The sequence below is a fragment of the Mus musculus genome, chromosome 14, assembly GCF_000001635.26.
Source record: "Mus musculus strain C57BL/6J chromosome 14, GRCm38.p6 C57BL/6J".
In the NCBI taxonomy this organism is placed as follows: Eukaryota; Metazoa; Chordata; class Mammalia; order Rodentia; family Muridae; genus Mus; species Mus musculus.
The window spans coordinates 17096455-17111926 of record NC_000080.6 but is presented as its reverse complement, the minus strand read 5'-3'; the positions used below and the strand labels follow the sequence as shown (position 1 = coordinate 17111926).

Sequence of the window (15472 nt, the reverse complement as noted above, 5' to 3'; positions counted from 1 at the left end):
TGATCACAGCACTGATTAGAAATCAACCTTATCCAGAATAAACATTAGAAGGTGCAATGTGCGACTGCTGGTAAATTGTTCTCGTGGATTTTGAGTGAGCATTTTTCTTATGCTTTTCAATGTTTCAGAATTTAGTACATTTATTTGTTATTCTGGTTGTACCTAATTTTAAGATTTCTTCCTTCACAGTAGAAATATCAGTCTGAGCAGCTTTGTACTCTAAAATCATCTATGCAATTGATGAGTTGTTCTCATTGTTACAATCTGGCTGCTCCACTACCAGGGCCCACATTGCATTTTGGGAAAGACAGAGAATCCATGTTTTAGAAGGGTTATAATTTTTATTCAGGAAGGGATACTTTTCCTAATGAAATTCATTTTATCACTCATTGCAAACATTGTTTCTTGACTGCCTCCTCCTTGAAGGTGAGTTGCCAGTCATGTATTAAACATTTGAACATCTTTCCAATTAGCTTTCAATGAGGACGTACACATGAAACAGCAACATGACCCAGCAACATTCTCAGGTCCTGCCCCACCTCTTCTGTTGGCTACTTAATTTGAGGAGTCTTTGGTGGGAAAACAATGAATTCCAACACAGTAGCAGAACTTTAGGCTAAGCATGCCCTTGTAACAATCCTAGTCAAAATTATACGGTTTGTCTACCTCAGAAGAGATGAGGTTCATAACACAGCAGGTGAACTTAGCCTTCAGATGATGTGAAGAAGTAGGCATAGCTGTCTGGGACATGCACAGAGCCATCTTCCTGACATCCAAGCTTCTGAAGAAATCAGGACTGTTTGTGGAATAAATCAAGGACTGATCATTTATGAGAGATACAACCTTGGTTTTGGCTGCCATCATGAAAAGCATCCATTGGCATAATTTCTCACCTTCACTGGGAATCAAAGCCTGATGGGAGGAGAGAGGACCCACAGGGGTGTCTGTAGGCCAGCAGCTGTAGCCAGGGATAAATCCCAGACTAATAAGCAGGGGACTGAACTACTGATGAATGGACATTTCCTGGCTTAAAAAAAAATTGCAGATGAGCCTTCAATGAAAGTGAAATTAAAGTCATTTATCCAGATCATTTGGAGATATCAACTCGCTTCTTAAAGAGGGAAATATAATAAAGCTCCCTCATAAAGATATAAAATATTTAACGTGTGACTTCTGTTTCGTAACAACATCACCTCTTAATGGTACTATTATTTTGTTATGTTTAACTTCAATGAAAAATTTAGGAGAAAGGATGGGCAAATATTTAAGTCAAATCAGGATTTTTTTTTTTTGCCCGAAATCTGTGATTACATCATTGGCACATTTATATTGTAAGACATTTTTACGATATAAGCATTTTTTCATTTGGACAGCAACCATAATAAATTGAAATAAAATTCATTCTTGATTGATGCTGGAAGTGTCATGTACAGGGCAAGTCCCATTTATTAAGTGCAGTTTGCCAGGGCAGCAATAATAGTAGCCTTTGAATGTTTTTCTTATTAAGGAGAAAAATGGTCAGTAATGTGAGGTTTGGTAGGCGCCAAGGGTTCCCATAGGCTAAAGATATTCACATCTATGGGACTCCTTTCCTGGCTTTAGGATAAAGGCAGTCAGAAGGCTATAGATACTGTTTTTCCAGTTTTAAAAATTAGAATAAACTATTACAGTTTGTGGAATGAAAGAGAGCAGCTGATTACAACATAATGGAGTGTACCATATTCATCTCTTTGAAATATGACCCCACCCGGCCTTTTCCATTTTACAATCGATTCTCTCATTCCCTTAATGAACCTTTGCATTCATGAGTCTTCTTGGAAGTATGCACATGAAGTATTGCTGCAGCGAAGAGTAATCATCTGCCAAGCAAGGAAGAACAGAGTGCCTCTCCTGTCGTTCAGTTCAATAGCATTAGACAGTATTAATGCATCATGTTAGGCACTGCGTTGTTTTCCTTAGTAATTATCTAATTTGCCAGAGCTTGCTGCAAAAATGCGGTTTTGGGAAAGTGACACAATAGAGTTGTTTTTGGTTTGGAAGGAGAGGAGCAGGAGGCTGACGGGAACACACACAAGCAAAGTCTGAGCTTTGAAGCAACTTACTGAGCCTGTCTATTTCTAGCAAGGTAAGCCTACATCTTGGGCAGTGATCCTAGGAAAGTGATGGTACCATAAAATTATAAGGGTATCTTGGGTAATTATATCAGGAAAGACTAGGAAATAATAAGCCATGGAAATTTTGAGGTTTAAAATAGTGATAATTCCTTCATGGACTCTATAATGGACACATCACTAAGTCCCTGGAGCTGAGGCTGGAAGACCATTAGGTCATTCTGTAAAACTACCTGACTTGGCGCGGCTTCCTCCTAGGTTTCCTCCTTGTGCTCTGGTAGAAATTCAATGACATAGTTACATTTATTATGTCCAATACTTGGTACAAATAGCATAAAATGATTTTGAATCAGAAATGGAGTGAAAGAAGGAAAGGATGTGTCTCAACATGATTCATTGAGCAGGTACATAATTCAAAAATGAGGTCCTGCCCTGGAGAGACAGGATGGTGCTTGCAATATCTGTTGGGATTATTAAAGTAGCTCTCGTGTATTATGTGTAACTTAAACCAATACAACTATGACTTTCTTTTATAAAAAAAAGAAAAAAAGAACAGAAAGGAGAGAGGGGAGGAGTTACTATGGGGCTTCTATATCAAAGAGGATTAGAACAGACTCCAAAACCTGCGAGAATTTTTACAAATACAACTTGAAAAACTAATCATCGCCAAAGCTTTTGATCTCCTCTTCTCCAACACATACATAAAATACAGACCATCCTCAGTGCTTAGGCTAATGAATGTCTCCTGAACAGTAGTCTAGCCTGCCAACTATCACCTCCCTAGGGACTTCCTGCCACCCTTCTGCCTGGGATCCTGTTCTGACTGTTAGGATAAAATAACCCTGTCAGTGGGATCTCATTTCTTCGAATGGCAATTTTCACTGCACGAATGCTAATCCTGTGGTTAGCTGGCATTAAAATATGTTTATACTATAACAGATGTAAATGTTTATACTTATATCTCCAAATGACTAACCACTATATGAGAGTGACTTTATTATTATTGTCTATTTTAGAATTTCAAGGTGAATCAGCTTGCACATGTTGCTAAGTTTTAGATCCAGCATTTGACCCCAGGCTTTGTCTACCCTTGGAGACCAGACAACTATTATCAGCAACTGATTCCAGAACACCTCCTTATTTTCATGCAGTTTTAAAATATGTGGCACACTTCCTTATGTAATGTGTAAACACAACAGGAGGGGAAATTAGTCCAGGAATCAACTCACATAATTTCCACCCTGCTGCAGCTGGGACCACCTCTTTCTTACTTTCTTCCCATTTACAAAATCAAAGGTCCTCGTCCACCCCCACCCATCTAGATTGTGGTCATTTATTGAACTCTAAGGTGAAATGTGTCCCACTGGAGACAGCCTGGAATGAAGATAGAAGGGCGGTTGGTGCTTGTATATCTCTCAAAGAATGATGGGTGTAGCAATCCTCTTTTGGTAAAGTAGGTCTAATTTAGCCACTTGCCAAGAAATTGAGAACTACCTGTACCAATCTGATTACAGAGTGGATCTTTTTTATATTGGCTGTGTACCATGAGTCTGCGCTCCAAAGGTTTCATTAAAATGATACAATGTGTGGTAAGATCACAGCACTTGGTCATCTTTATGCTGGAAAACATTTATCTGGGATAAGATTTTACTTCTAACCCTTTCAAAGTATCTTTATATGTACAAAGTACAGCCAAGAAAAGTAATAGTTAATACTCATTTTAAAAGTCCAAGGAGAAGTTTGATATGACACTAAAGTTTATTGAGAATCTTAGAGAAAGTCCCATCCTTCTCAGTAAACTACATTACTAATGCAATTTCTACTTATGTGTAGTAGCTGGCTAGTTTTACATCAACTTGACACAAGTTAGGCCTTCTCAGAGGAGGGAACCTCATGGAGAAATTGCCTCCAGAGGCTATAGATAGGCCTATAGGGTATTTTTAAGATGAGTGAATGATGGCAGAGGGGCCAGCTTATCATGGGTGATGCCATCCCTGGGCTGGTAGTCCTGAGTGTTATTAGAGAACATGCTGATCAAGCACACTTCTCCAAGGCTGCTCCACCAGCTGCTGCCTCCAAATCCTTACTGGCTTGCATGGATAGTGGACTACAACCTGTACAATGGAATGAAACCTTTCATCCCCAAGTTGCTTTTGGTCATGATGTTTTATCACAGTAATCAAAATTTCTATGATGCAGCCCACCGTAGTTTAAAATAATTTTTTACATAACATGATATTTCAAAATAATGTTTTACAATGTAGTCTTATATCAAAGAAAATACAGAAGAAAAATTAGGTATTAAGGGAGAGCAGTAGGATATGAAAATAAGTATAAAATACATCAAGACAGACTTAGAAGAAGGGAAATATTAATAATGCACCATTTTTATTTGTTACATATTTGAAAATGATAAATATAGGTAGGAAATCCCTATAGTATCTAAACCTACTTATTGTATATTTTTCTTTTATTTACTTTTATGTGTTCATAATCATAATATATTTAAATTTTCTCAGTATTTATGAGCATAAAAATAATTTATATTTTCAGTTAAATTTGTGTTCAGAGCCTTCAGTTTGATATTAAAGAATGTGTAGTTCTGTATGAGCTTCCAGACTCACATAAACACCACATCCTCAAGTCTCCCTTTGGCTGGTGCTAGGGCCTGACCTTGTGTGATATAGAATAATGGGTATTTTCAGATTTTCAAGGTCCTGACCTTGTGCCATGTGCAGATGAACTTCAAGATCAGTCTTTTTCCATAGGTGAAGGCAAAGCAAACTCTAATATTGCCACTCAAAATGTCAGCAGCCTGAGGCTTGCGAAAGCCTTAGCTGTTGAGAGCATTCTCTGTACAACCCTGAACCCAAAGTTCATATTCTACTATCCATTTAACAAACTCAGAGTCCTTTCAACACCCATAACTCTGGCTCTGAAAGTTCTCATACCCTCTTCTGACCTCACATCCACAAACAGATGGTTTGGTCATGTTTATCTTGGCAGTAACTGGGGTGTCTTATTGGGCTTAAGACAAATTCAGTGGAAAGGAAATCTTGTCTGGTACAATAAACCTACATAATTTCTCTTGGCTGTCTTAAGAGGTCAACTTCCCTCAAAAAGAACTTACTACTGACATTTCTTAAACTAATACAATCTGTGTTCTAAAAGCCTCTCCTTACAACCATAGATAACTATTACTTTCATCCCCATTACTCTAGCATCTTTGTACAACAAAGACAATCACAAAGATTTACAACAGGTCAAACTACAGAGAATAAGGAACTGTGGGTTACCCAACTCCAAGTAATACACCTGCAATGAAACCTCTACACTTTAGCTTACTATCTTAAGTAAGTATTTCTCTTTAGAGGTCCAAACAGTGGTAGCTCTGCTCTGGTAATGTCTTCAATAGTGGACAGAGGGTGGCCATGTTTTTCTTGTGTGTGTGTGTGTGTGTGTGTGTGTATGTGTGTGTGTGTGTCCGTCTGTCCGTCCGTCCCTTCTAGTCTTTATTTAAGAATAAAAATGATGAGTGATGGACGAGCTCCTGATCAACAGCATCACTGGACTTCTTATCCCATGCCCACCCCTGTTGTGCTTTTAATCCCTCCTCAATAAAAGAATTTAACCCCAAAGCTCCGGGTTCTCTTGTCTACCTCCCTTCCTTGCCTTAGTTCACATCATCCCCAGGGAGTGCTGGTGCCTCAGTCTGAATGCATGGGAGAGCCAGGGTAGTGACAGGAACAGAGGGAAAGGCCTCGCCCACAGGAAAAGGGACTGAGTAGAGTGTGGTGAAGTGGGGTCTCCCATAGCCTGGGGTGCCAATGTGGGGACCTGGGGCAGAGGAAAGGATACAGCCCCCACGCCCACCCCAACCCCCCAGTAAAGGTGTCCCTGTATCTCAAACTCTTCTGGTTGGGAATATTCAGTGCTTGATCTTTTGCCGTTCTGGTGCCAGTTACAGAACCATACTCGAACCACATCCTTCACCAGCCCAAGCTGCTTGGCGATGCTAGTGATCTGCTGCAGGGAGGACTTCGGGCACTTCAGAAACACGTTCTCCAAGCTCCACCTCACATTGTTCTCAATGCTGGAGGAGTTCTCCTCCCAGCCTGCACCAGGGCCTCCGATTTGCATATTTCCTAAGGGTTCTCTCCTTGTTGGTGGCTTCCTCCACCAACTTCTTCAGAAGGGGCCGCAGCTTACACATGCTGCAGGGCCTCAAAGCGACAAATGGTTGTCTGGCTGAACACCTGGGCACCCAAAGCTAGTAGACAGAAGATGATACTGGTAAGATCCTTCAAAACCCCAGCAACCAGGTGCCAGAAGTGAGTAATAGTGGCTGATCACATGCATGTCTCCGGAATCCAAGGGAGGGATTACAGTGTGACAGGCAACTCCCAAGCTGTAGGGCCGTGCTGGCAAGAGTGACTGATAGTGACAAGAACTGTATTTTCTGAATACAGGTAAGAGCTGACTTTTGCAAAGGTGTGAGAGAACAGAAGAACTGTGGGACTCTATGTGGGTTTCGTAAAGTTTGATGCGGCTAATAGCTAAGCAGTAGGTGAGTGGAATCAGGTAAGGTCCATGACAGAGTCAGTGGAGTTTGGGCTTCAGGTGGGTTTGGGTCAGAGTGGAAGGATGGAACCTAGTGTTTGGATTTACTAGGTATAGAAGACATGGACAAGCTGAAAATCCACACTGCTTTACTGATCTTAAGCAAAAGTAGCATAGGCAGTAGCTGACTAAATGAGCACTAAATAAAGGCCTAATCTATGATTCAGACTATTGGATGAAAAAAGTCCCCAAATGTGAGCTGGAGTCCTGCCTGATATTCGTGATCACAAGCAGGCTTACTTTAATCTCCAGGACTTGGATCCTAATAGCAGTTTTCAGTGTTAATTACTATTGCTGGATACAGCTAAGGGGAAGAAGAGAATAGGGTGAATCTGAGAATGGATTATACAACAGTTGAAAATATCCAGTGGGAGTTCCTGCCCATTTAGTCCACTGGTATTGATGAACACCTATGCCACAGGTACTGGCCCAAATCTAGGAGGTTTATAGAGCTGTAACCAGGAGCAAAGAACCTTGAAAACCACTGATGAGCCAGGGTATCTGAGAGTTGGAATACAATTCTCATTCCTGAGATCCCAGGATGGCTAATGAACCAAATATTTGGTAGGCCTTTCTGGGGGATCAGATAAGGTAGTAAGATAAGATAAGCACACCTAAAGGGTGTCCAGACATGTTGTTCTGTGACGGTCTCCCTATATCAATGATGAGCTGGTCCTGGTCATATATAGCATGCTAGTGCACTGCAGTTAGATGCCACCAAGGAACAGGAATAAAGGGCTAAAGGGGTCTAGGGAAATCAAAGGAAGGAGAGTTTAAAAGAAAGAAATGGGTCTATCTGAAACATGCTGCTGAGAGTGCAAACAAACAAAACCATCAACTAGATTTAGTAAACTGGATAAGAAGAGCTGAACTGATTGATGTTTAGTGAGCATAAGAATGCTGGGGATGTGAGATGATGACATATGCAAATTAACATTGTTAATTGCCACTGAGGAAAATCCAACAATGATTACCACCTTTGTTTAACAGGGAAATTCTTTAGTTTTCTGAAGAGAAGTGGTTCGAGGTGCAGTTTTGGAAATATGTCCTCTGTAACTCTCAACCTTTCATAGGCCCCTGGAGAAAGGAGTAGCTCATGTTCTTCATTAGCTCTCAAGAATCCCAGGTTTTACAACAGTCTTTCCTAATCCTAGCTCTACACATATGTGATAGGTACCAATCTCATAGCTGCGCAGTATCATGATATAAGCCAGGACTTCAGATGAGGATAACCAGATAAACATGGATTCTTATCTGTGGATTTGGTCTCCTGGAGGTATTGTTTTACTTTTATTTTCAGAGTTATTGGTTGAAAGTATTTGGTTTCTTAATTCTCTTTTATAAACCTACTAAATTTAGAGATAGTCCCTCTGTATTGTATTGACATGTTTTGGGGCTACTTCCCTAACCCCAACAACCTATTATTTTGTGTGTGAAGCAGGAGAATCTATATTTAGAGAAGAGATGTGTCCATCAGTATGTACTATATTGGAAGCTAATATATCCACAGCTCTGGTGAAGGAAAACCAATCAAGCAATGAGCTTAGCAATTACAGTGTTTCCACCAATAACATGAGCATTTTCATGAAGCTTAACCCCACTTATGCTCAAAATCCAGTTGCTTTGTTTGAGAGATGAACATAAAAGAGATCAAAATAAGAATGAAAGATATGCTGACAAATTAGATGCAAAATATTTCTAGCTTTAATATTTCACTTACTGAAGTAAGAAGTTCTATGATTTGACACTAATTTAAAGTTAATTCCTATCACACTAGCCCTTAGTAGATTAACCATGTCTTTTAAAATTCTTCAAAACATCACAATTAGTTAATGCAGTCCGCTCATTGTGATTTAAGGAGAAAGCCCTTATGTCTCCAGTACAATGGTTAACACACTGATTGTTCCCATCCTTCAGGTCTCCTGGATCCATCTCCTACTGTAATCCAGATGAAATATTAATTTTTAGAGAATTTCATAGGAAGTAACAGCTAATAACATTGATAATTCTCATTTTAGTCACCCACTAGAAATGTCAAGACATTTCTAGAGCATCTTTTTTTCTCATAATAATTCAAAACAAATTATTATCACAATAACAAATCAAATTATCACAATCGCAAAGTGGAAGGAACACAATATCTGAGAAGTTCAACACCAATAAGTAATAGCCTGGATATAAGCTGTAATTTACACTAAACTCTGAAGCTCCACCCTCCACTTGCTGGCTTTAATCACTGACCTACTGGGGAACATAGCCATCCATTCTTTCAGTAATGAATATTCAAGCACCCACTCACCCACTCCCACCATATTCAGTGTCCTGGTCAACTTTTTGTCAACTTAATACAAGCTAGAGTCATTAGAGGGGCCTTAATTGAGAAGATAGATTAGCCTGTAGGCAAACCTGTGGGGGCTTTCCTTGAGTAATTATTGATCTGGGAGAACCCAGCTCACTGTATGTATTACCAACCTTCTACAGATGGTCCTGGGGTGAATAAGAATGAAAGCTGAATATGAGCTGGAGGAGGAAGCTGGCAAGCATCTCTCTTCATGGGTCTTTATATCACTTCCTGTCTCCAGGTTCCTGCCTTAAGTTCATTACCCAAATTCCCTTCAAGAGTGGGACAGAATTAAGTCTTTCCTCCTCAAGTCATTTTTGGTGATGGTATTTGATCACAGCAATAGGATGCTAAGACATCCTGCTTGTATATTTCAGAAATGTGAATCAGCATATATAGGACCAGTCAATAGAATAGACAAGAAGTGCCTGTAAAACATGAGAATCATCTCATTTTTCCTGCTTTCATCCGTGTTTACATCTTAATGTTCATGGTAAAACTGAATGTGAAAGTAGACAAAGAGGCAGAACCACATGCACAATGGCCCTTTCTGTCCCCAGACCACCCACCCATCCCTTTTCTGTTCCAACGTCATGTGATCGTATATGCTCTTTTGGGCATGTTTTTCATGATAAAACCCATCCCTTTCTTTTCTCCAAGATGTAACCTTAACTTTCTCCCAGACCTACTTCCATCAAGCTGTCCCTAGTCTTTGTTTGTATAGTAAAGCCCTTCTACATAGGAATATTCTATTTGTTACGGTTTTCCTGTCTTCTAATTCTATCACTCTTTTTATTAGGTTGATGACTTTGTCTCACACACACACACACACACACACACACACACACACACACACACACACACAGCAGCAGCAGCAGCAGCAGCAGCAGCAATTTAAATAGGCTTCCTGATCTATTTTAGTTCTGTCTTTACTTAATTTAGTGTGTTGTTTTGCAGAACATATCATTTCTATACCACACAGTGTATATTGGATGGACACCTGTGGTTTATGGACTTGGCCCTTTATTTAATTTTGAGAGCAACCATGTGAATTTGAGGTTTTCTACCTCATTGTTAGCAAAGTGGTTGTGCCTCAGGGGAACTTACTCTTTCTTTTTACAAAAACAAACAACCCTTATTTTGCTATTGTTTTCTTTATGTTTGCTTATTTGGTTTGTTTGTTTGTTGCTGCTAGTAAGATAATACTGAATTTAAAGTGGAAAGGTTCCTTTCTCTAAACCTAGAACCTTAAAAGGAACTGCTGGGGAAATGTCACATGGCCTTTGTCTTCTTGCCTTGTATTGTGCCCTGAGCTCCAGAGCTTAACCCTTTATACCCCAAACACTGTAGTGAAGATTTTTCCAAAGCACTTATACATAAGTCAAGAAGAACTGGGTTGCTTGTCCAGATAAGTACAAAATCTAGATATCAGTATAATATTCTTTGCAGTATTATAGGGCCTTTGGAAAGCTGTGCTTACTAAAGGAGGCAATGTTAGTTAAAATCATGCTAAAGAGTTATATTCATCCTACAAACCATGAACTTTCTAAAAGAAAAGTTGAACTCATGATCTATTCCGGCTACTTCTGTTTTAGCAGCTAGCTTTCTAATCTTGAACTTACTGCTACTGTTTACAACTCTTATTTGCCTTCTTTTTAAAAGTATTTTTCTTATTTTTTAGGAATTTTGGACATGGATACAATGAAATGTTATATGCACTCTCTATGCACCCCTCAAACTTCTCCCAACTTCCTCCACAAAGCTCTTCCCCCACTTCACTTCCTCTTCTGCAAACTCACTAATTCCAGTTAGTGCTGCCTGTATGTATGTTGAACACAGGACACCTATTAGTTGTCATGCCCTCATAAAAGAGTAGATCTTCCTTTCCAGCACTATAGATTGCCAGTAGAACCCCAGCAATGGGTAGGGCCTAGAAGTCTCTTCACTTCTGTGCTGGGCTTTGATCATGTTCAGGACTGTGAGATAACCTCCGTTGTTTTGAGTTTTCAAGTGCAAAAGTCCTGGTGTGTCCAGAAGATAGCACCTCTCCCATCTTCCAGCTCCATATTCTTCCCACCTCCTCTTCTGAGATGTTCCGTTTTCATTTGTCAGGTATAAAGTAGGTGTGTGTGTGTGTGTGTGTGTGTGTGTGTGTGTGTGTGTTAAACATATCTGACTTTTTTTGATGCATGGGTCTCAGCGGGATCTGAAAGTATTCTCCATGGTAGGCAGTCCATGGCAGAAATGGATATAGATGGAAGATTTCCTGTGGTGACCCCAAAGCAACACTTTGCCACTGCCTGATGCTGAATACAAGTTGGTATGAAGGGTATTCACACCAAAAGACAGGTTGACATGACAACTGTGTACCTAGAAGGAAAAGGAACTGGGTGTTGTGCACAGCCAGCTAGTTTCTGCCAGAGTGCTGGCATAAGTTGTTTAACTGCTCCAGTCTTACATCTAAAATGACTGCTTCCAGCAGAATAAATTTCTCTACAGCAAGCTGTGATAAATGGTATGACTCTATATTTTATTTTATAGCACCTCTGCTCCATTCCTTCTAAATTGCCTTATTTCGTTTCATTATGGTCACTAATGATGAATTAAGTTGAACTACTTAATAATTAAAAGTATCTCTAGGATAAAGCCATCTTCTCAGTTGGAGGGAATCTATTTGACTTTGTTCACTGCAGCTCAGCTCAGTTCAGGAGAATGGGAGTCCTTCAGAAATGAGCATAACTCAAAAAAAAAATGAGATTGAAAAGAGCATTCTGTTTGGGATTGTGGAAGAGTTCATGTCCATAAGAGCTCTTTTGACCAAGTTAACACAACATGGTACAATCTTCTCATGACAGTTTGGGGATGATTAACCAAGAGTGAGCTGACCTGTTTGGAAGAAAACTTGAGAAAGAACCAATTTCTGATGCATATTTGGAAAAAGATGAAGGAAGGACTCCTTAGTTTGTAATCAAGCATAAATGTTACCTAATATCAAGCAGTACTGTAGAAGTTAAGCCTGGTTCTGCCTCCCAGCCACAAGCTCCCAGAAATAAGACCTAGACTCAAAATATACTTACACATACATTGGCTGTACAGCTAGGCTCATCTTTGACTAGATAATAACATACTATAACCAATTTATTCTGATCTAAATTCTGCTATGTGGCTGCTTGCCTATGCTCAGGTACCATAAGTACATCTCATCACAAATTCCAGGTAAATCTCTCTAGCCTGGCATTATCCCAGAGTACTTTTTGCCTTCTGGATGTTTCACCTCCTATTTCCTGCCTAAGCCCTAAGCCATTAGATTTATTTTTGACAGGTACCATATTCATACAAACATCAGATATTCTCTCTACACAATGCCATCTGAACTCTGACATCTTTGGATGCATCTGTTGATTTTGGTTGATTGGAGTTGAGATGAGAGGATTATGAGGGTACTAACCTGTATGTTAAAGTGTCTGTCTGTGAGTGGTTTCCTAGAATAAGGTCTGGTTTTCACTCCTAAATGTCTATGACATTCTCTTCAAGGCTCAGGAGTATGCTGAGCTAACAAGATGTGAAATTTAAGATCACCAACACCATGGTGTAAATGGTTGCCTTTAAAAAGTTGAAGTCTTCAGGCCAGGACGATGACATTCCAGAATGCTAAGAAGCAAGGGTGTGCACCTCTTAACCTTTCTGTAAGATTTGCTCTTGCACATATCCATTAAGCACAGGATCCATGACTGTGTTTTCCATACCTCATGCTCTGCTTACGCACATTAATGGGTAAAAGGAAGCTGCCCTAGCTGGAGGGTGATCTTGAACAGAGACTCAGCAATGGTGCTCTAGGCTCAGGTGGAGCAGGCAGAGGAAGCAGAAATTTGCCTCTTCTGTTTGTGATCTCAGGGGAGAGTGAATCTCTCTGTTTGCTCTATAAAATGAGGATTCCTCTTTCTTTCTGTTGGAATTATAATAAGATAATGATGCACTTTAGCTAGTGCCTGAGTCCCAGAAATGTCTCAGTAAGTGGTAGTTACTACTTGGGATCTTGAAATATCTGAGCATGTCAGGTGTGAGATAGATTAGACTCACTGTGGGTGGCCCTGTGGGAAGAACAGACATCAACTGGCCTGATTTACAAGACACCACTCAGCTTCACATAGACAACATTTAATAATCACAGAGAAGGATAAACACAGAGCCAGGGAACAAGACAATGAGCTCCCATGATAACTCATACCCGGATACTTCTTTAATAGGCATTCCAGGAGTGTCCAGTAGCCACCCTGGAAATAAGTTAGAATCTGGTGATGGTCGGATTGCTCCTCTCCTTCTACTGCTTTTGCTCGCTGTCCATATACCTTTCTATCTCTATCTTTCCATTTTACAGCAAAACACTTGTTTTGAAAGTGTCATTCATGAAATTTCTCAACTCCAGGAAGAAATTTGTGTGATTAGAAAGCTATTCCACAGGATTCTTTTCTTTAAAAAGTAAGCCATTTTCCTATGAGTTCAATACCCAAAGGAAATGGTGCTTCTCTGCCTTGTAGGGGAGTTTGTTAGTGAGCTTTGTTTGTTTAATAGACTCTTGGGATGCAGCAAATACAAGGAGTAATCTACTTCTTCCTGGTCTGGGGTCAGTTATGTTAGTGATTCGATGACCAAGAAAAGGGTAGAAGTTAGCTTTAAGCTCAAGGACTTCACCAAAAAAAAAAAAAAAATACAATTTCACAAAAACACATTGCATTGATTTTCCTAGAACAGCAGAATTAAAATTATCTATTCTCTATAAAAAAGTATTATTTAAAATATGGGCTATATTGTGTAAAGACTAATGTCTGTGCCTTCTTTTCTATCAGAGGAGTCATACACCTACATCAGCTAGATTTTGTTTTTTGTTTATGTTTTTGTTTTTGTTTTTATAGACAGAATCTTACTATGTGTCTCAAAATAGCCTCATAAATCTCCTGTCTTAGTGACTGGAGTTCTGGGATTACAGGTGTGCCCCCAAGCCTTGCCAACACTCAATCACCTGTCTTAAAGTACAATGCACTTATTTGTACTCATACAGTGATAAACATAAATTTAAGCTGGTTATTAATATCTGTCTTTATATCCCAACTTTATATTTCAGTTTTGAAGGAATATGAAGGAATTATCATGATGAAGTTACTAATTATGAACTTACAAATAAACCCAAAGGCAATAGATGTAGATAGGAGTTACCCTCTGAAAATCATCACTATGCCACCAACTAAAGTTTGAGGGTTACTCATTGTATTAGACACTGAATATCTTAGCCTGATGGTGCAGGCTCCTAATCCCAGCCACTTACTACACAAATGGATGTGCATGACAAATTCAAGACGAGCCTGGGCTATATGAGATACTTCAAATCAGCCCAATTAATTTTGTAAGACCTTGTACAATTGGGCCAAAGATATAGCTGAATGATAGAGTATTTGACTAGCATGAACAAAGGCCCTATGTTCAGTGCTTAGTACCACATGGTGGGAAGGAATTAGAGAATTGTTTTAGACATTAAATTCTACTATCTTCAAAGGCAATCTGTCAGGATTTATTGCTATGCTCTGGAAATATTCAAGAACCAGATACAGAAGGTGTCAGACTATGCTTGGCTGGCAGCTCTGACCTCATGTAGAGCCACATAGCCTATGATGTAATCACTTAGTGTTAGAAGTAAAAGTTTCTGAGATGAAGCCTGAGACAGAATGTTTCTACATTTTTTTTTCTAGCATTACTTACAGACAGATTTCTTGATCATTATTTGCCTGAGCTTTTCTGAGTTACCTTAGTGATAAGTGGGTCCTGGATTTCTGAGCTAGTCCAACTCACTCTAGTCTTTAAAAGTTTTAATTTGAGAGATGCTAGGGGATTATTAGAGACAGAAAAGTACTTTTGGCCTTGTCAGGAGTCCACACCCTGCTCATGGGAAAAGACTAGCAAACTTGCTGGCTTTGGAGCATCTCAGTTCTCACAGATTTAGAACTTGCCTATTTTAAACACATACATGTTAAAGATATAGCTCATTCTGCTCTGTTTCTGTGACATTTCATGTTATCATCTCTGATGTGTAACTTTGATTGTTGGCTTGTTTGGACCAAGAAATACTTAGACATTAGCGTGACACAAATTTGAATATGTCCACTGTCCATGAAGGCAGTTCAAAAGAGGGCTAAGTGGGGAGACCTACCTTGAAGATGGCTAGCTAGCACAGTCTAGTGGGATGGGTTTGCAGCCCAAATAAAGGAAAGGAAAAAGGAAGAAGCTAACAAGGAGCTTGCACTCTCCTTTCCCTGGCTTCTGAAGTTCTGGGCTATCAGTAAGCAGCCTTTGTCTGGACAGGACCTGGTCCCACCACAATCTCTCCATCTCTATGTTAGACCATATA

The 15472-nt window shown here is 39.6% G+C and overlaps 1 pseudogene across 1 annotated transcript; it reads right to left on the bottom strand.

Annotated features, from left to right (window-relative positions):
* Positions 1–5640: 5640 nt before the first annotated feature.
* On the bottom strand, positions 5641–6369 carry Pou5f1-rs6 (POU domain, class 5, transcription factor 1, related sequence 6; annotated as a pseudogene). The gene has a single exon (NR_144493.1). The product of NR_144493.1 is annotated as a POU domain, class 5, transcription factor 1, related sequence 6 (transcript).
* Between the last annotated feature and the right edge of the window lie 9103 nt (positions 6370–15472).